At 39.8% G+C, this 15,497-nt stretch overlaps 1 long non-coding RNA gene across 1 annotated transcript in view; it reads left to right on the forward strand.

Annotated features, from left to right (window-relative positions):
- Positions 1-5,490: 5,490 nt before the first annotated feature.
- The window catches only part of LOC127514976 (uncharacterized), a 49,386-nt gene continuing 39,379 nt past the window's right edge, over positions 5,491-15,497 (forward strand). Inside the window, exon 1 of the long non-coding RNA XR_007930743.1 lies at positions 5,491-5,732. This is a non-coding gene — a long non-coding RNA (uncharacterized LOC127514976). The remainder of the gene's footprint in view (positions 5,733-15,497) is intronic.

Genomic DNA, 15,497 nt, shown 5'->3' on the forward strand with positions numbered 1-15,497 from the left:
TGCATATTTGTCAGTCATCGTCTCAACTATATAATCGTCCAGCTCTAATCTGATAAATGCGACTTTGAAGATATTGAGATATTATAAACATTAAGATCATGATTTTCTGTAAAGCTGCTTTGAAACAATGTGAAAAGTGCTGTATAAATAATTTTGAGCTTGAAACTCAAATAGACGAGATTACTGCGGTGTTTTATGTGTGAAATCTCCTTTTGATTTCTATTTATTATATCATTACTGTATAGAGGAAACAACTGAGACATTAATGAAGTTTTAATTTGCGATTATAATTTGTATGGTGGTTGTAGCTGATTATTTTGTAGAAGCGTACCGTCCTGGACGCTGTAAGGCCGTTTGGCGTCTCAGGTCAGTGCTGTATATGATATTGACGGCAGGACAGTGTGGTGATTAATCAGCTGTATTGATCGACGGGAGAGAGTCGCTCTGATATCTGTACTCCACTCCTTCAAAGCACACCTCCTGAAAACACACTGACAATCAATAAGAAACTCAATGAGTTTAAAAAGCCAAAGGAAGGACAGTGCTTACTCCACAACTGCTTCCCTCAGTGACAACAAATTTTATCAAGAAAAGAAATTCAATAAGTGTGTCGTGGCTGAAACACTCTTCAGTCTGACTGTGACAGTCGGGAACGTCTCACATACGGAGAGAAGAATCAAACGCACCTTTGTTTTGGGATTTGATTGTCCACTGTGGGAAAACCGTAAAAAAGTCAAAGTTAGAACAAACTGAAAGTCTGTGCTAAAGAGAAAATAAATGTTTACACACTACAGATCGAAGGTTTGGAATCATTAGGGATTTCTAATGTTTCTGAAAGAGTCTCTTCTGCTCACCAGGGCTGAATTTATTTGATCAAAAATACAGTAAAACAGTGAAATATTATTCCAGTGTAAATCAGCTGTTTTCTATGTGAATATATAGTAAAGTGTAATTTATTCCTGTGATCAAAGCTGAATTTTCAGCATCATTACTCCAGTCTTCAGAGTCACATGATCCTTCAGAAATCATTCTGATATGATGATTTGATGATCAAGAAACATTTATGATTATCATCAATGTTGAAAACAGTTCAGATTTCTGTGGAAACTGATTCACTACCATTTCTACCATTTTTAGAAAAGAAAGTCTTATTCAGCAAGGACGCATTTAAGTGGCATTTATAATTAAAAGACAAACTACTCTTAATATTTCTGCCTTATAAAGATATTGTAGAAATATTTAGAGTTGTATGTTAGTGTGTTATTCCACAGATCCACAGCTCAGAGATGCATTTTGTTTGTTAGGTTGTGGCATTCTGCTCAAAAATGAACAAATATACACCTCACTCAAATAAAACCAGTGCTAACGTGTGTGTGTGTGTGTGTGTGTGTGTGTGTGTGTGTGTGTGTGTGTGTGTGTGTGTGTGTGCGTGCCTTCATAGCAGTGTAGCTTCAGTGACTCATAAGCTTTTGTAACAGACACTAGTACAGAAACACCTGTCACTGCAGGAGAATCCGTGTGTGTGTGTGTGTGTGTGTGGTCTCTTCATAAGCAGATTATAAACAGTAATCCAGGTATTCGGGCATTTACATAAGTACTCATAAACCTGAGCTAACGCAAAGCTGTTTATCATCATATTTATTTATTTTTCCATCTCATGCATTTCTCCTTCAGGGGACTCTGTGAATTAAAGCTCCGTCCTGCTGAAATCACTCTTACTTGCATGTGGCTTTTATCCACAGAAACACATGAAAAATGAATTTTGGCACCAGTGTTTTTGCGTCGCTCAGGCGGTGTATGTGTAGATAAGACTCGGCGCTCAGTTTTAGCAATACTTCACCCAAAAATGGAAATTCTGTCATCATTTACTCACCCTCGTGTCGTTCCAAATCCATTTCTTCTATGAAATACAAAAGCTGAACTTTTGAAGAATATCCTGGTTGCTCTTTTCAATGTGCTGAACAGTAATTGGGGACTGGGGATGTCAAGCTCCAAAAAAACAAAAAAAACATAATTGGTTACAAAAATAGTTCAGAAAGCAGTCCAACATGATAGCAAACTTATGTTAAGAAAATCTCTGATTCAGCTCTGAAATTTACTCAAAAGTCGTGTAGACTGCAAAACATGAAGCGTTAACAATATTGACTCCAAATTCCATTTACATTCTACTTTTCACTGAATAACAACTTAAATTTGGGTCTGTTCCTCACACAAAGCATCATGTTCAGAAGCTTTGGAATATAGTAATTTACTTTTTGAACCATTTTAATGGAGTGTTTTGGAGAAAGCCAGTCTTCATTCATGGGGTGCCTCAGGGCTCGGTGCTTGGACCGCTTCTCTTCTCCATCTACATGTCATCGCTAGGATCTGTCATTCAGAAACATGCTTTTTTCTATCACCTTTTGCGTTTCATGTAGCCCATACGACTTTTAGTCAATCGCAGAGCTGAATGAAAGGCATAGGGTTTGGAGTGACATGAGGTGAGAGTAAATGATGACAGAATTGTCATTTTTGGGTGAAGGATTTCTTCAAAGAAGTGCTGTAATCTGGTGCCTAATTGCTGCTGTCTTTCCTCTTTTAATCAGGAATTTTCCCCTCTCGTCCTCGTTCTCTCTCTCTCTCACCCTGTTAGCGAGCTGTGAATGAGTGAGACTGATAGCGGGAGGCTCTGCTGTTATTCTGGAGGTAAAGCTGCTTATTACTGAAGGTGTGATCAGCACAACTTCATGACAGAGATGCTACCGGCGTCCTCACCCTGAACACCCCCAAACATTCACCGTTAGACGCCAACAACAGAGGAAGACAGTGAGGGAGTGTTCGGCCCCGATGGAAGCTGCCTCACTGTATTCATCTTATAAATCTTCCCTCATCCTCCTTCAGCTGTAGATTTTTGATTAGACCTGTGGATAGAATCTCCGCAAGCGGCAAATCCCAACGCAGGAATCACACGGCAACGAGACATTGACGGATGTCTTTTTCGGTCGTCGGGAGAGCGGTTGTCGTTGCCGCGCTGACATGCTGTTGCCATGCTACGCGGCTGACACGAGACGCCTGCTGCCAGGCCCGGTGCCACCAGGGAGCATGCTGGGATACGGGGCGTGATTTACCTATTATACACACACACAAGACAGGGTTGTGCCTTGTGCGACATTAAGAACTGAATTAAGAATGCCTGGATTTGAATTGAGGTCACAAACGGGATGCAGAATTGTAATTCACAAGCAAATTTAAAGAAGTAGAATTAAAATGGAATTAAATTCAAATAAACTATATAAGTGATGCTTATAACAATATTTTTCATTTGTAGCATGGATTTCTGGACATTTCAGAGCATCTGCTAAATTAATCAATGTAAAGGCAAATTTATATAGATTTCATCATATTTAATAAACTTTCTTTTTATGGACCATGAGGAAGAATACTTCTTTCCCACAATGCTCTAATTCATCCCAATGTCTTCAAATTGGAGACAAATGGTGTGTTCAAGTCATAAATTGAATAAAAACAAATAAAGTAATAAAAAACACCTGATACACATTATTTACTGAAATTTATTTTGTAGAAATTAAAAACAAATCTTGCTGTATTTTTAAATGGAGCTCGAGATCATATTTGTGAGTGAACAGCACCACAAAATAATTTGTTGAAATTAATTAAAAAAAGATTTTATTTACAATAAAACAAGCTTCCTTGCATGTACTGTACCTTCTACAATACAATTACGACCTTCATAAATTAAATTTGCACATTTATAAATGTAAGTTAAAAAAAAATGAAGCAAAAATATTATTTATAATTTTGTAGAAATAGAATTACAAATTGTATTATTTTTTTTATTTATTTTTTTGTAAATCAGGTACATCACTAATAATTTAAACACGCCTGACGCCGTAATTATGACTTCCCAAACCATAGCATAATGAACTTCCCAGGAGGAAACACACAAAAGCAACGAACAATGAAACAGATTACAATATAGAAGCCCAAAATATGTTTCTGTTCTTGCCCATTTTGTTGTTGTGTTGGACTGGATTAAATTCCTGTTGTGTGACTGTGTTGAATTTGTTCGAATTGCAGTGCAATAAATTCTTCTTCCTGTCATTCCAATTCAACATCCTGTGTGGCGCTTCCAGTTCAACCCATGAAGACAATACGCACACACACACACACACACACACACACACACACACACACACACACACACACACACAAACACACACACCTCCTGGAACCCTGGCTGATGTCAGACGACAGCCAAGTAATGCGAGGATGTGTAAATTTCTCATCCTGTGAAGGCAGATTAAGGAGAAGAGCTTTATAAAAGGCTATAAAGTGGCAGGTACGCTTGTAGCTCCACCTCTGAAACGACCTTAATCAGCGTTGAAGAGGTTGAACCAGGTAACAGCTGTTTTTAGACCTGAGAAAATACAACATTAATCCTCAAGACGACTTCACACACCATAATAATCACATTTGCGAGTTCTTACAATCAAACGTTCGGTAAAGCACATGCTAGACACATTCAGCTCATGTACTTTCTCTCCAGCTCAGACCTATTGAGCTTCCTTCTTCATAGGAGACATTCTGAGCCAACAGATGCAACAGGGAACGTTCTCTCAAGGTTCTCTCAGTGTTACGAACAAAAGTTCTTCCAGTAACGTTGAAAAAAAAACATTCGTTCAAAGTTTTCTGAAACATTTAGTTGGATGTTAGTCTGTTTTTTAAATGTTACTACTGTTTTTCAGATGGTTCAGACAACATTCAAAAGTACCATTCCCATAATACTTGAAAAATGATAAAATAGAGAAAACATTCCCTTTGTTTTTTCTAACGTTCACATAACCAAGAGAATCGTTTTTGAAACATTTTAAAAAATTTATGTTTTGAACGTTGTGAGAACATTCAGAAAAACTTTTGGACTCTTACTACATGTACCAACAGCTGCCTGTAGGCATTACCATGATGACCACTGAGTGAACTTGTCTTAAAGAGACCTTGGCATCATGTCTTTAGCTTAGCATATTTTTAATGTCAGACTCTAATGGAATCCACTGTACGTTGAGTTTAGTGCACTTCACGTGAGCTGCCTATTTAGAATGATGTACATCCGTCACCTTGTTAGGATGTGGCCTTAGAAGGCTGCTGTCTATCTAGGCAGTGGGCAGCTCGTTAGGTTTTGGAATAGAGCTTCTCTTTCATGTAATCTGCACTTACTGTGGTATAAAAGCAAGTCTGCTCTTAAACTAATATGCCGCCTGTTTAAAAAGACTCCAATTTAATCCGTTCGTGAAGCGGTTATCCTCCATGCCTCTCAACATACCTTCAGAGAGCTTTGATATTGAGGTCAACACACTGGCATGATAATTAACACACACACACACACACACACACACACACATATCCCTTTGGGCGCAGTTTCTCTTTCCGTTCAATCAGATAATATGAACATTTAAATTTACTTCTTCCTCTTTGAGCAAAAATCGATTAACTGCTCTAATTTTAGCTTTTCAGTCACTCAATTTGTGCAGTTTTGTACTGCAAAGTTTCTTTTCGTAGTGATGTTCGATTCGCGAACAAATGGCTCATTTGTGTCGATTCTTTTAAACAAATCTGAAAAATAGGTTCGCAAACAAAGTCGCGAATCTGAATCAATAGCAAATCTCCCACAACGCGGCGTGAGTTTCTCCTGAGGAATCTAAACTGGATTAAAAACTCTCCATGCAAGTTTTAACGTGAGTTGTTGGCTATTAATCAGTTTGCTGTGTTTTTGAACCATTTGAACCTCATATTTGCGATAAGATTTGGTCTTATGAAAATCTCCCGCGTTTCCTGGAGAACTATTTACATGTGTTATGTTTAGCAGATATCGCATTCAGATTAAAAAGATGTCATATGTGTAATATATTATTGCAACGAGCTGTGAATTAATAATGACCAGGTGCGGCCGTGAACATTTTAATTTCATTTGCAAAACCCGTTTAAGGTTTTAAGTTAATTCTCACTTTTCTGTATGATAAACACAAACAGTCAGGGTTGTAGATCAAGTGAATTATTAACAGTAGCACAATGAAACAATACTGTGTTTGAAGAAAATGACTGGAGCTTAAATGATCAAGTATTGTCATGGTTGCCAGGGCGTTGCTATGGAGTTCTTGTTTAGCATATTGAAGTGGTGTCCTCAGTGGTTTTGCATTGATCTGTGGTTTCCAGGGCATTGCTATGCAGCTGTAAAGTTGTTTTTAGTGTTGTTTTTGTGCATTGCTATGAGGTTGCTAGGTGTTTTTAGTGCATTTCTATGAGGTTGTGTTCTGGGTGGTTGCTTGAGTGTTGCTATGCAGTTGCTAATTTGCTTTTAGTGTTTTTGCTAAAGTGTTTTCAGCGGTATGAGGTTGCAAGAGGGTACTTGGTGGTTGACAGGGCATTGCTATGCAGTTGTTAAGCATTGTTTTTTAGCATATTGCTAGGTGGTTCTCATTGGTTTTTATTGCATTCTGAATACAGGTATGTAGAGTATTCTGGGTGGTTGCAGGGTGTAGCTATATCAGATAATGATGCAAGTCCTCAAGCATTGGCAAATTTGATTCAGGTTTTTAATCCAGATTGTTCCTGTTGATCTCATGGCTGATTGGAAAGGCAGATGTCAAACAGATTTATGGCTGAAGAATGTGAACAAATGGAAAGTGTTTGATAATGGGTCAGTAAGAGCTCTGGTAGATGTCTGATGTCTGTCCAGTCCTCGACCGCTGCACTTTATCTGGATTCACTTCTGCCGTAAGCGATCCACATCCAGGCTTAATCGACCCAATTTTCCTGTTACACAAATTATCCAGCGACAAACAGATACTGTAATATTAAGCAAAAAAAAAAGGGAAAAAAAAAAGCCTTATGCCACAACAGATAAATCTCATACTGAGGGAGATTTAAAATTCTCTCTGACTGAAATGACTAACGCAGAAACACGAGTCTCTGTTCAGGATTATATTACGGATTATTGAGAGTCCGGCAGAGAGTATGATACATCCCTTCACCAGGAGTTTATGATCGCTGGCTCTACTGGATACACAACCAAAAATTAAGGAGGACAACTACTGTGTGTGTGTGTGTGTGTGTGTGTGTGTAGGTGTGTGTGTGTGTGATGTTGTCTAATTAAGGGGGGTGCACACATATGCAGATAGTTATTCCAAGTTTTTTATTTTCTTTGAAATTATCACTTTGAATCTTTGTGATTCTAGTACAAGTGCATTTATCCTGCATTAGTTCCATGTTAAAAAGTGTGTAAACACAACTTTTTGTGATACAAATGCCATGTTTTTTTTTTTTTACTACTATTTTCAGAATATGTTATTTAATTCACTGACAATTATGTGACAAAAATAACGGTAAACGGTGCTCTAGCGTCTCCCAGGGGTCTGAAGAGTGAAGAGGGGAAACAGCAGAGTTTAGTTCCCTCTTCAGAGGAGCGTTAGAGCTCTGCTCTCCTGAGGATGCTGGTGTCCACAGAGACTCCAGAGCGCTTCATTTCACAGGATCTACTGAAGACGCTCAGTCTCACCTGTGACTGTGACATTCTCCAGGTCTTCTTTGTCACAGCCCACTCAGTTTGAGTAGAATCAGGGGATTGAACCACAGCACATTTTCAACTGACATGCCCACTGGCTCCAGTTTTGGTCTGACCACCCAGAATCTCTCTCTCGGGACATGATGGGTGGATTTTGGGGCTTATTTTGGCATAAATTATTAGAGAGAATGTTTAACTAATAGCAGATAACTCTTGGGTTTCTTTTGAAATATTCCACTCTTCTTGTGGAAAAAAAAGTGACACTCTGCCATTTCTTCAGAAGTCACAGAGAGTCTTCTAGCAGATCCAATCCCATTCATTGATCCCATCCAATGAACTGCAAATAAGCTTTGTGCTTTGTTACTTTTGATATGAAACAAAGTATCAGATTCAAAATTCTGTCCATTTTAGTTTTGGCTCTCTTTAACGTGTCGTGATCAAGAGAAGCGTCTCGTGAACGGATCATCTTTCCCGCTTTACTACTAGCTACAGCACCAAATAAACATTTTTATTTTATTTATTTTATTTAACCTTTATTTAACCAGGAAAAACTCACTGAGATTAAAAATCTCTTTCACAGGAGTGACCTGGCCAAAATGAGCAGCAATACAATTAGTTTTGACACAGATTTACACAGCACAAACAAAATTTAAATTAAAAACAATTATATTTCATTTAATCAACTTCCATTTGCCGAATGACTACTTTACATGAATGAACATCAGAAGGAATGTTAAAATATATTGAACAAATTACTGAAATGAATCATGTCTCATGTAATCAATCAATTAGTGTTTCAACCGAGGAAAGATGTCAATAAAACAGCTTGAGATTGTATTCCTTGAGAAAATTTGGCATGTGTTATACCTGATATCAGAATCGAATCGAATCACAAGCTTAATGTGAATTGGAATCGAATCATGAAATTTGTCAATACCCAGCCCTAGTACTTAATGTAAAATAACAGTGAATTATACATAATTAGATGCAACTAACCCTAAACCAAACCCTAATCCTATAGCATTAATTTTATAGTAATGTTGTTAATTAATATTACTCAGTACTTAAATGTATAGTTACACTGTAACAAGGACATCTTGAATTAAAGTGTAACCAAAACTTAAATTTAAAGATTTACAGTGTTTATAACTTCGGATACTTTAACGTCATTGGAGAAAGATGCTCTTTGCAGTCACGGTGCAGTTCTGTCGTCCACCGATAGGTGCTAACTGACCCTGGTCAGCCTGAGAACAGCAGAACCTGTTCGACTACGAGACTCATTATAAACCTCCAGGCCGGGCGTCAGATGAGCAGCGACCTGCTGTGCATGCTGGGTATTCACAGGAAGCGCTTGTTCACTGTACAGATTAAACATCACCTGCTATGACGCATATTAAATTAATAATTCAGGGTTTTCATATTAGTTTACACCTTAGCCAAGATAACATTAAATTATTCATGAATATAATATGAAATAAACAAAGCATTTGTCATATTTATATAAGGTGTAATGTTGTGGCGCGGTGGGGAAAGTGGCCGTAATGAGCGGCGCAGACAGCGAAGGTCTCAGATCTGTTTCCACAGGTTACGGTGACGGCCGCGCAAACGAGCTCTACAGAGACACGCGTTGTTCCTCCGTAATGAAAACTGCTGGAAAAGGCCTGAAATATCGTCAGGGATCGCAGGGATCACACAGCTCACCTCGAACACGCTCCCGTACAAACGCACACAAACAAACGTCTCCTGCGCAAAATAGATCAAGAAAACATACAATTATCTGCAAAAACTGGAACAGATTTTTATTAAATTAACCTTATTAGTGCATTACGGTGAGCAAATGCCAAAAAGGGCCCTGCTCATTTGCATTAAGATAGATTTTTCAGGTTGGCTGCACGATTTAATTAAAGAAAAGATTAAGAGTCATTAGAGGAGCTGCTGTACCTTGCCGAGCGGAGCTCTCGAATGACTCAGGTTTACACACACACAGATGGTGATCCGGTAACTGCTGAACAGCTCCAGCAGAATGAGAATGATCCTATTAGATCGAACGAGGAGGAGGGCGACTTCCTCTAAGCCTCCATACACATTTCCACCTCTCTTTCTCTCTTTCTCGTACATACACTCAGTGGGACTTAAAGTCCAGGTTTTTGACAAATGCTTCTGGCTCAAAATGTGTGTGTGTGTGTGTGTGTGTGTGTGTGTGTGTGTGTGTGTGTGTGTGTGTGTGTGTGTGTGTGTGTGAGTCTGAAAACAATGGTATACGCACAACATTACTGATTGGTTTGTAGTTTTAAGTTTACAAGGAATAAAAGTGCATTCGATCAGTGAATGTAAAACTCTCAGTTTGGATGTTAAAGGCACAATGTAAAAGATTTTTGGATTAAAATAACCCAAAACCACTAGAACAGTGTTAAATATTTTGTTGACTTGTGTACTTACGTTATCCCAGATGTTTCCAAGAATGTTTAAATCCAGAGAAATAAGCAATTTTAACCAGGACATAGGTGACGCACGGACACGGTCTATCAATGACAACATTCATGATGTCATCGATAGGCGACGTTACCCTCAATTTTTGGTTTTATTTTGTAGAAACCATGGAAACACCAAAGACGCTTTAATATATTATGTGTTTTATTAGACAGGTGAGTTTGGATACATTCATTGACAGAAAACTAATCATGTTATATAGCTCAACACGGTAAGTCTTATTGTTTAAATCTCATTTTCTTGATTTTGAGTACCATGTTTTACCATGAGTAATATCGATCTATCTTACTGCAGTGTGCAACAAGTGTCTCATAGCAACTTTCAACACACAAATGTATCTAATATGATAAACAGCCCTGCTTTACCCCACATACGCTTGACCGGAAGATGCAGAAGCTGCGACTGCGGCATAATAAATCTGCTGCTCTCGAGGCGTGTGTCACGCTTGTCTCTCATTATCAATTGCTCCAGCGGCCTCGTTCAGCTCCAACATCACTCGCTCTGCTCTGCTTCATACTACGGTAACGTTAATAATCTCATCCATGAACATGATTTCCGCCCAAGTCCCGTCCCGATTCTTTTCCACCGGCTGTTGACGTGAAGACAACACATCCCATGATTCCGCAAAATCAAGGCGTCATCAAGCTACGCCTTTGTTTTGAATAAGCGACCTCTAGTGGCGAAAATGTACATAGTGTGGCTTTAAATGATGATTAGTGTTGGAGATGCTGATGTTTTGCTGAAATGCATAAATGATAAGAATATTTGGATGACAAATAATTTTTTGCAGCTTAATGAGGATAAAACAGATGTTTTGATTCTTGGTTGTCCTGCAAATTCTTGCTTCTTCTTCTGGAAGCCCAGTTAGGTCGACTCTCAAGCCTCTTAGGACTTTAAGGTCTTCTGACCAGGCTGTTTTAATTGTTCAGAGGACTAGGTACAAGCGAAGGGGTGATCAGGCCTTTGCAGTCGCAGCACCGAAGAGATGGAGTAGTCTACCGTCTCACATGAGTCGCTCCAACTCTAAACGTTTATAAAAGACGTCTGAAGGCGCCTCTTCTTTGTCTAGCTTTGGAGACTGCAGTGTGTCGAGGCATTGGTTTTGTTTGTACTGTTTTTAGGTGTCTTGTCTGTGTTTTGTTGTTGTTTTCTTTTATTAGGCATAATTCTATTATTGTACAGCACTTTGGTCAACGCTCTATTGTTTTAATAGTGCTTTATAAATAAACTGAAACTCAAGCAGTGTACGCAAACAAATTAAAAACAGCGTGATCTTTGACCCTTCACTATTTTTGATAAACAAATTAGCACTGTTATTAAAGGAAGCTTTTTCCATTTGAGATCTACTGCAAAGTTTAAGCATCTTCTTTCATGCAAAGATTTGTCATTAGTGATTCACACACCTGTCACATCACAATTCGATTATTGCTCTGGTCTTTCGCAATATTCATTATTTCACTTGAAAATCCTAAAATGCGGCCACAAGATTTCTGACTGGGTCTAAAAAGACGGAGCATATCTCTGCTATTCTAGCACTCCTATTCTCTTCTATTCCTCCACTGGCTTCCTGTTAAATTCAGGGTTGATTTTAAAATTCTCATGTTTTCATGATCACCTCAAAGGGTGATTGGGCCTTTCCCGTGGCTTCAGAATTGTCTCCTATCATGTGAGGTCTGCTCCTTCATTGGACATTTTAAATCTACTCTTAAATCAGACTTTTATTCCTTAGCTTTTGGAGACTTGTAATTGTTGTAGATTCACTTTTGCGTACTGTTTCAGCACTTTGGGTCAATATAATGGACGGTGAGTGTTCTGAATCATTGGTAATGAATTGCTTGAGTTTTAGGGTACAGAAGTGTTGCTGAAACACGTCGGCTGATGGATAGTTAGTTTTCTAGAGTTTATGTGTCTGTACAAATAAATCCAGCTGAATGGAATTGAAGAGGGTTGTAAGTATTCTAGATGGATGGATGAATGGCTGGTTTTCTAGACTGCAGTGCTGTTGGCCGTCACGTTGAATGCAGTCCTTCGATGTGACGACTTCAGTCACGCGTTTGTTGAAGAGCCGCATTTTATTTCAATGCCTGAATATAATGTAGAGCTCCAGCAGCAGAACGGAGCGAAGAAAGAGGTTTTATGGTGACAGGTGGGAGAGAGGGATAAAAAAAAAGATGTGGAGAGGTGAAGAAAAGAAAGACACGCTCCCCTATCACCCCTTCAGCTTCAGAAATTACATATGCAAATCGCACAGGGAGGAATTCTGTAAAAGTGCAAGAGCGAGCGAGCTGTGATCCGGGACATAATCCGTCTGCTCCGGCCTGTACGAGTGAAGAGCAGGAACTGGGGCATAAAGGAAGCAGCCATGTGAATCAGCTGCTCCAGGATCAGCGCGCTCACCTCGACGGCTCGCTCTCCCCGCCGGCAGCTGCTCCAGGATCAGTGTGTGTGCGTGCGGAGGCAGTAATGAGCGAGCGGCGCTGTAATCAGGCAGCATTGAGCAGGCGGCAGGTGTTTGGCAGGTGCGCGCAGACAGATGTGTGATGCTGGCAAGCTTAACGCCGTACAGGTGTGAAGAGCAGTCTACTCCCTAATTAGTGATTTAAATGCTTAATTTCTGTGTTTCAATATTGATTGCTACCTTTCTGCTCTCCTCTCTCTCTCTCCTGGAGGCTGCCAGAGCGGCTTTTTCATGCGAAGCCGAGCTTGTTTCTTTTGTGCTCTCGGATGATGTTTTACCTTCGGTCCAGAGACATTCTACTGAAGATGACAGATCCAGCTGTCTTGTATTTTGTGTGAGGAGAAGAGCGTTCTGGTCCGGATGTGTTGAGGAGAGCTGCAGTGTCTGTCCAGAAGTGTGTTGGATTGCTTCATGTATGTTGACAGGAGGTTTATTTTGGGATGAACTGAACAATAAGACGTATCCTTGTGGTCAGGACAGTCTTAAAAGGTTCTTGACTGGCATTGATAGTTCTATGAAGAACCTTTAACATCTATTGAACCTTTCCATTGCACACAAGGTTATTTACAGTGGAAAAATGTTCTTCACACAAATAAAAAATGTTCTTTTAAGAACTGAACACTGAAAGGTTCTTTGGGGAACCAAAATGGTTCTTACATGTGGAAAAACCCCTTTTGAAACCTTTCTGGTGTTCAAAAACATCTTTCTCTGTCTATATTTCATTATATTATATATTATACTATATACCCTGATCAAGCATAACATTATGAGCACCTTCCTAATATTGTGTTGGTCCCCCTTTTGCTGCCAAAACAGCCCTGACCCGTCGAGGCATGGACTCCTCTAGACCCCTGAAGGTGTGCTGTGGTATCTGCACCAAGATGTTAGCAGCAGATCCTTTAAGACCTGTAAGTTGTGAGGTGGAGCCTCCATGGATCGGACTTGTTTGTTCAGCACATCCCACAGATGCTCGATTGGATTGAGATCTGGGGAATTTGGAGGCCAAGTCAACACCTCAAACTCGTTGTTGTGCTCCTCAAACCATTCCTGAACCATTTTTGCTTTGTGGCAGGAGCATTATCCTGCTGAAAGAGGCCACAGCCACCAGGGAATACCGTTTTCATGAAAGAGTGTACATGGTCTGCAACAATGCTTAGGTAGGTGGTACGTGTCAAAGTAACATCCACATGGATGGCAGGACCCAAGGTTTCCCAGCAGAACATTGCCCAAAGCATCACACTGCCTCCGCCGGCTTGCCTTCTTCCCATAGTGCATCCTGGTGCCATGTGTTCCCCAGGTAAGAGACGCACACGCACCCGGCCATCCACATGATGTAAAAGAAACGTGATTCATCAGACCAGGCCACCTTCTTCCATTGCTCCGTGGTCCAGTTCTGATGCTCACGTGTCCACTGTTGGCTCTTTCGGCGGTGGACAGGGGTCAGCATGGGCACCCTGACTGGTATGTGTCTATGCAGCTCCATACGCAACAAACTGATGCACTGTGTATTCTGACACCTTTCTATCAGAACCAGCATTAACTTCTGGAGCAATTTGAGCTACAGCAGCTCGTCTGTTGGATCGGATCACACGGGCCAGCCTTCGCTCCCCACGTGCATCAATGAGCCTCGGCCGTCCATGACCCTGTCGCCGGGTCACCACTGTTCCTTCCTTGGAGCACTTTTGATAGATACTGACTAGGGCTGCACGACTAATCAAAAAAAAGATCACGATCTCGATTCATACATAATTCGAGCTTCTTTCTAAATGACGGCGATGTATTTAGATCATGCTGCATTTACGTGTTCACTTATTTACTTTACAACAATACAAGATGCTATATCAGTCAAATCAGTTTATTGGTCACACTCACACAGTGTAAAACAAAACACTATTAATTCGGATATAAATCCCAATCACTTCTCCTCTCTCTTCCTCATTTATGCCGTTTTCTGTCACCCACATGTAACAAGGAGGCAGACCTAAACAGATCAGTCAGTTTACTTGGTGGATTTCGAGCAGCAAGTTTAATCAAATTCATGAATAGTACACCATTTTAACATTATAAAAAACACATACTGAGTTACTGAAACATTTTTTTGTCATATAATTCACTTGTCTGTTCACAGTGAGTTGACAGTGTAAACGTTCTTGTTTCCTTTTATTTTGAAGAGCTGAGGTAAATTGTCCATTGTTGCTTTCAGTACGGCTATAAAAGGCACACAATGATATTCAAACTCACATTAGATGCTTAACATTAAATAAAGCACATAAACTTCTTCTTTTTTTGCAATAAATGTTTTGGTTGAAAAAATGAGAATCGTGTGAGAGAATTGTGATCTCAATTCCCATGGAGAAAAATCATGATTCACATTTTAGCAAAAATCGTGCAGCTCTAATACTGACCACTGCAGACCGGGAACACCCCACAAGAGCTGCAGTTTTGGAGATGCTCTGATCCAGTCGTCTAGCCGTCACAATTTGGTCCTTGTCAAACTCGCTCAAATCCATTTTTTCTGCTTCTAACACATCAACTTTGAGGACAAACTGTTCACTTGCTGCCTAATATATCCACCCACTAACAGGTTCCGTGATGGAGAGATGATCAGTGTTATTCTCCTGTCAGTGCTCATAATGTTATGCCTGATCGGTGTATAGATAGCTTTCTTCAGCTATTGTAGACCTGCTTGGTCAACACCAACCAAAATCATTAATGAAATCTGTCTGTCTGTTTTTAGTAAACTGAATGTATTTGTGACACAGGACGCAGTAAACCAGCGCAGCAGCCCTGTACTGTATGAGACAGGCCGTCTGCTGGAGGTTTGCTTTATTTTTTGCTGACGGTTGGTGTGGAGGCTATTAATATTCCCCAATCCACGCAATGAAACGGCGGTCTGTGTCTAAATATCACCTGAAGGTACATTGTGTCTTATCTTTGGCCCAGTGCTGTTAGTCTCACAGTGAGCTTTATGCTTGATAAACTCCTGAAATT

The sequence above is a fragment of the Ctenopharyngodon idella genome, chromosome 6 (genome assembly GCF_019924925.1).
Source record: "Ctenopharyngodon idella isolate HZGC_01 chromosome 6, HZGC01, whole genome shotgun sequence".
In the NCBI taxonomy this organism is placed as follows: Eukaryota; Metazoa; Chordata; class Actinopteri; order Cypriniformes; family Xenocyprididae; genus Ctenopharyngodon; species Ctenopharyngodon idella.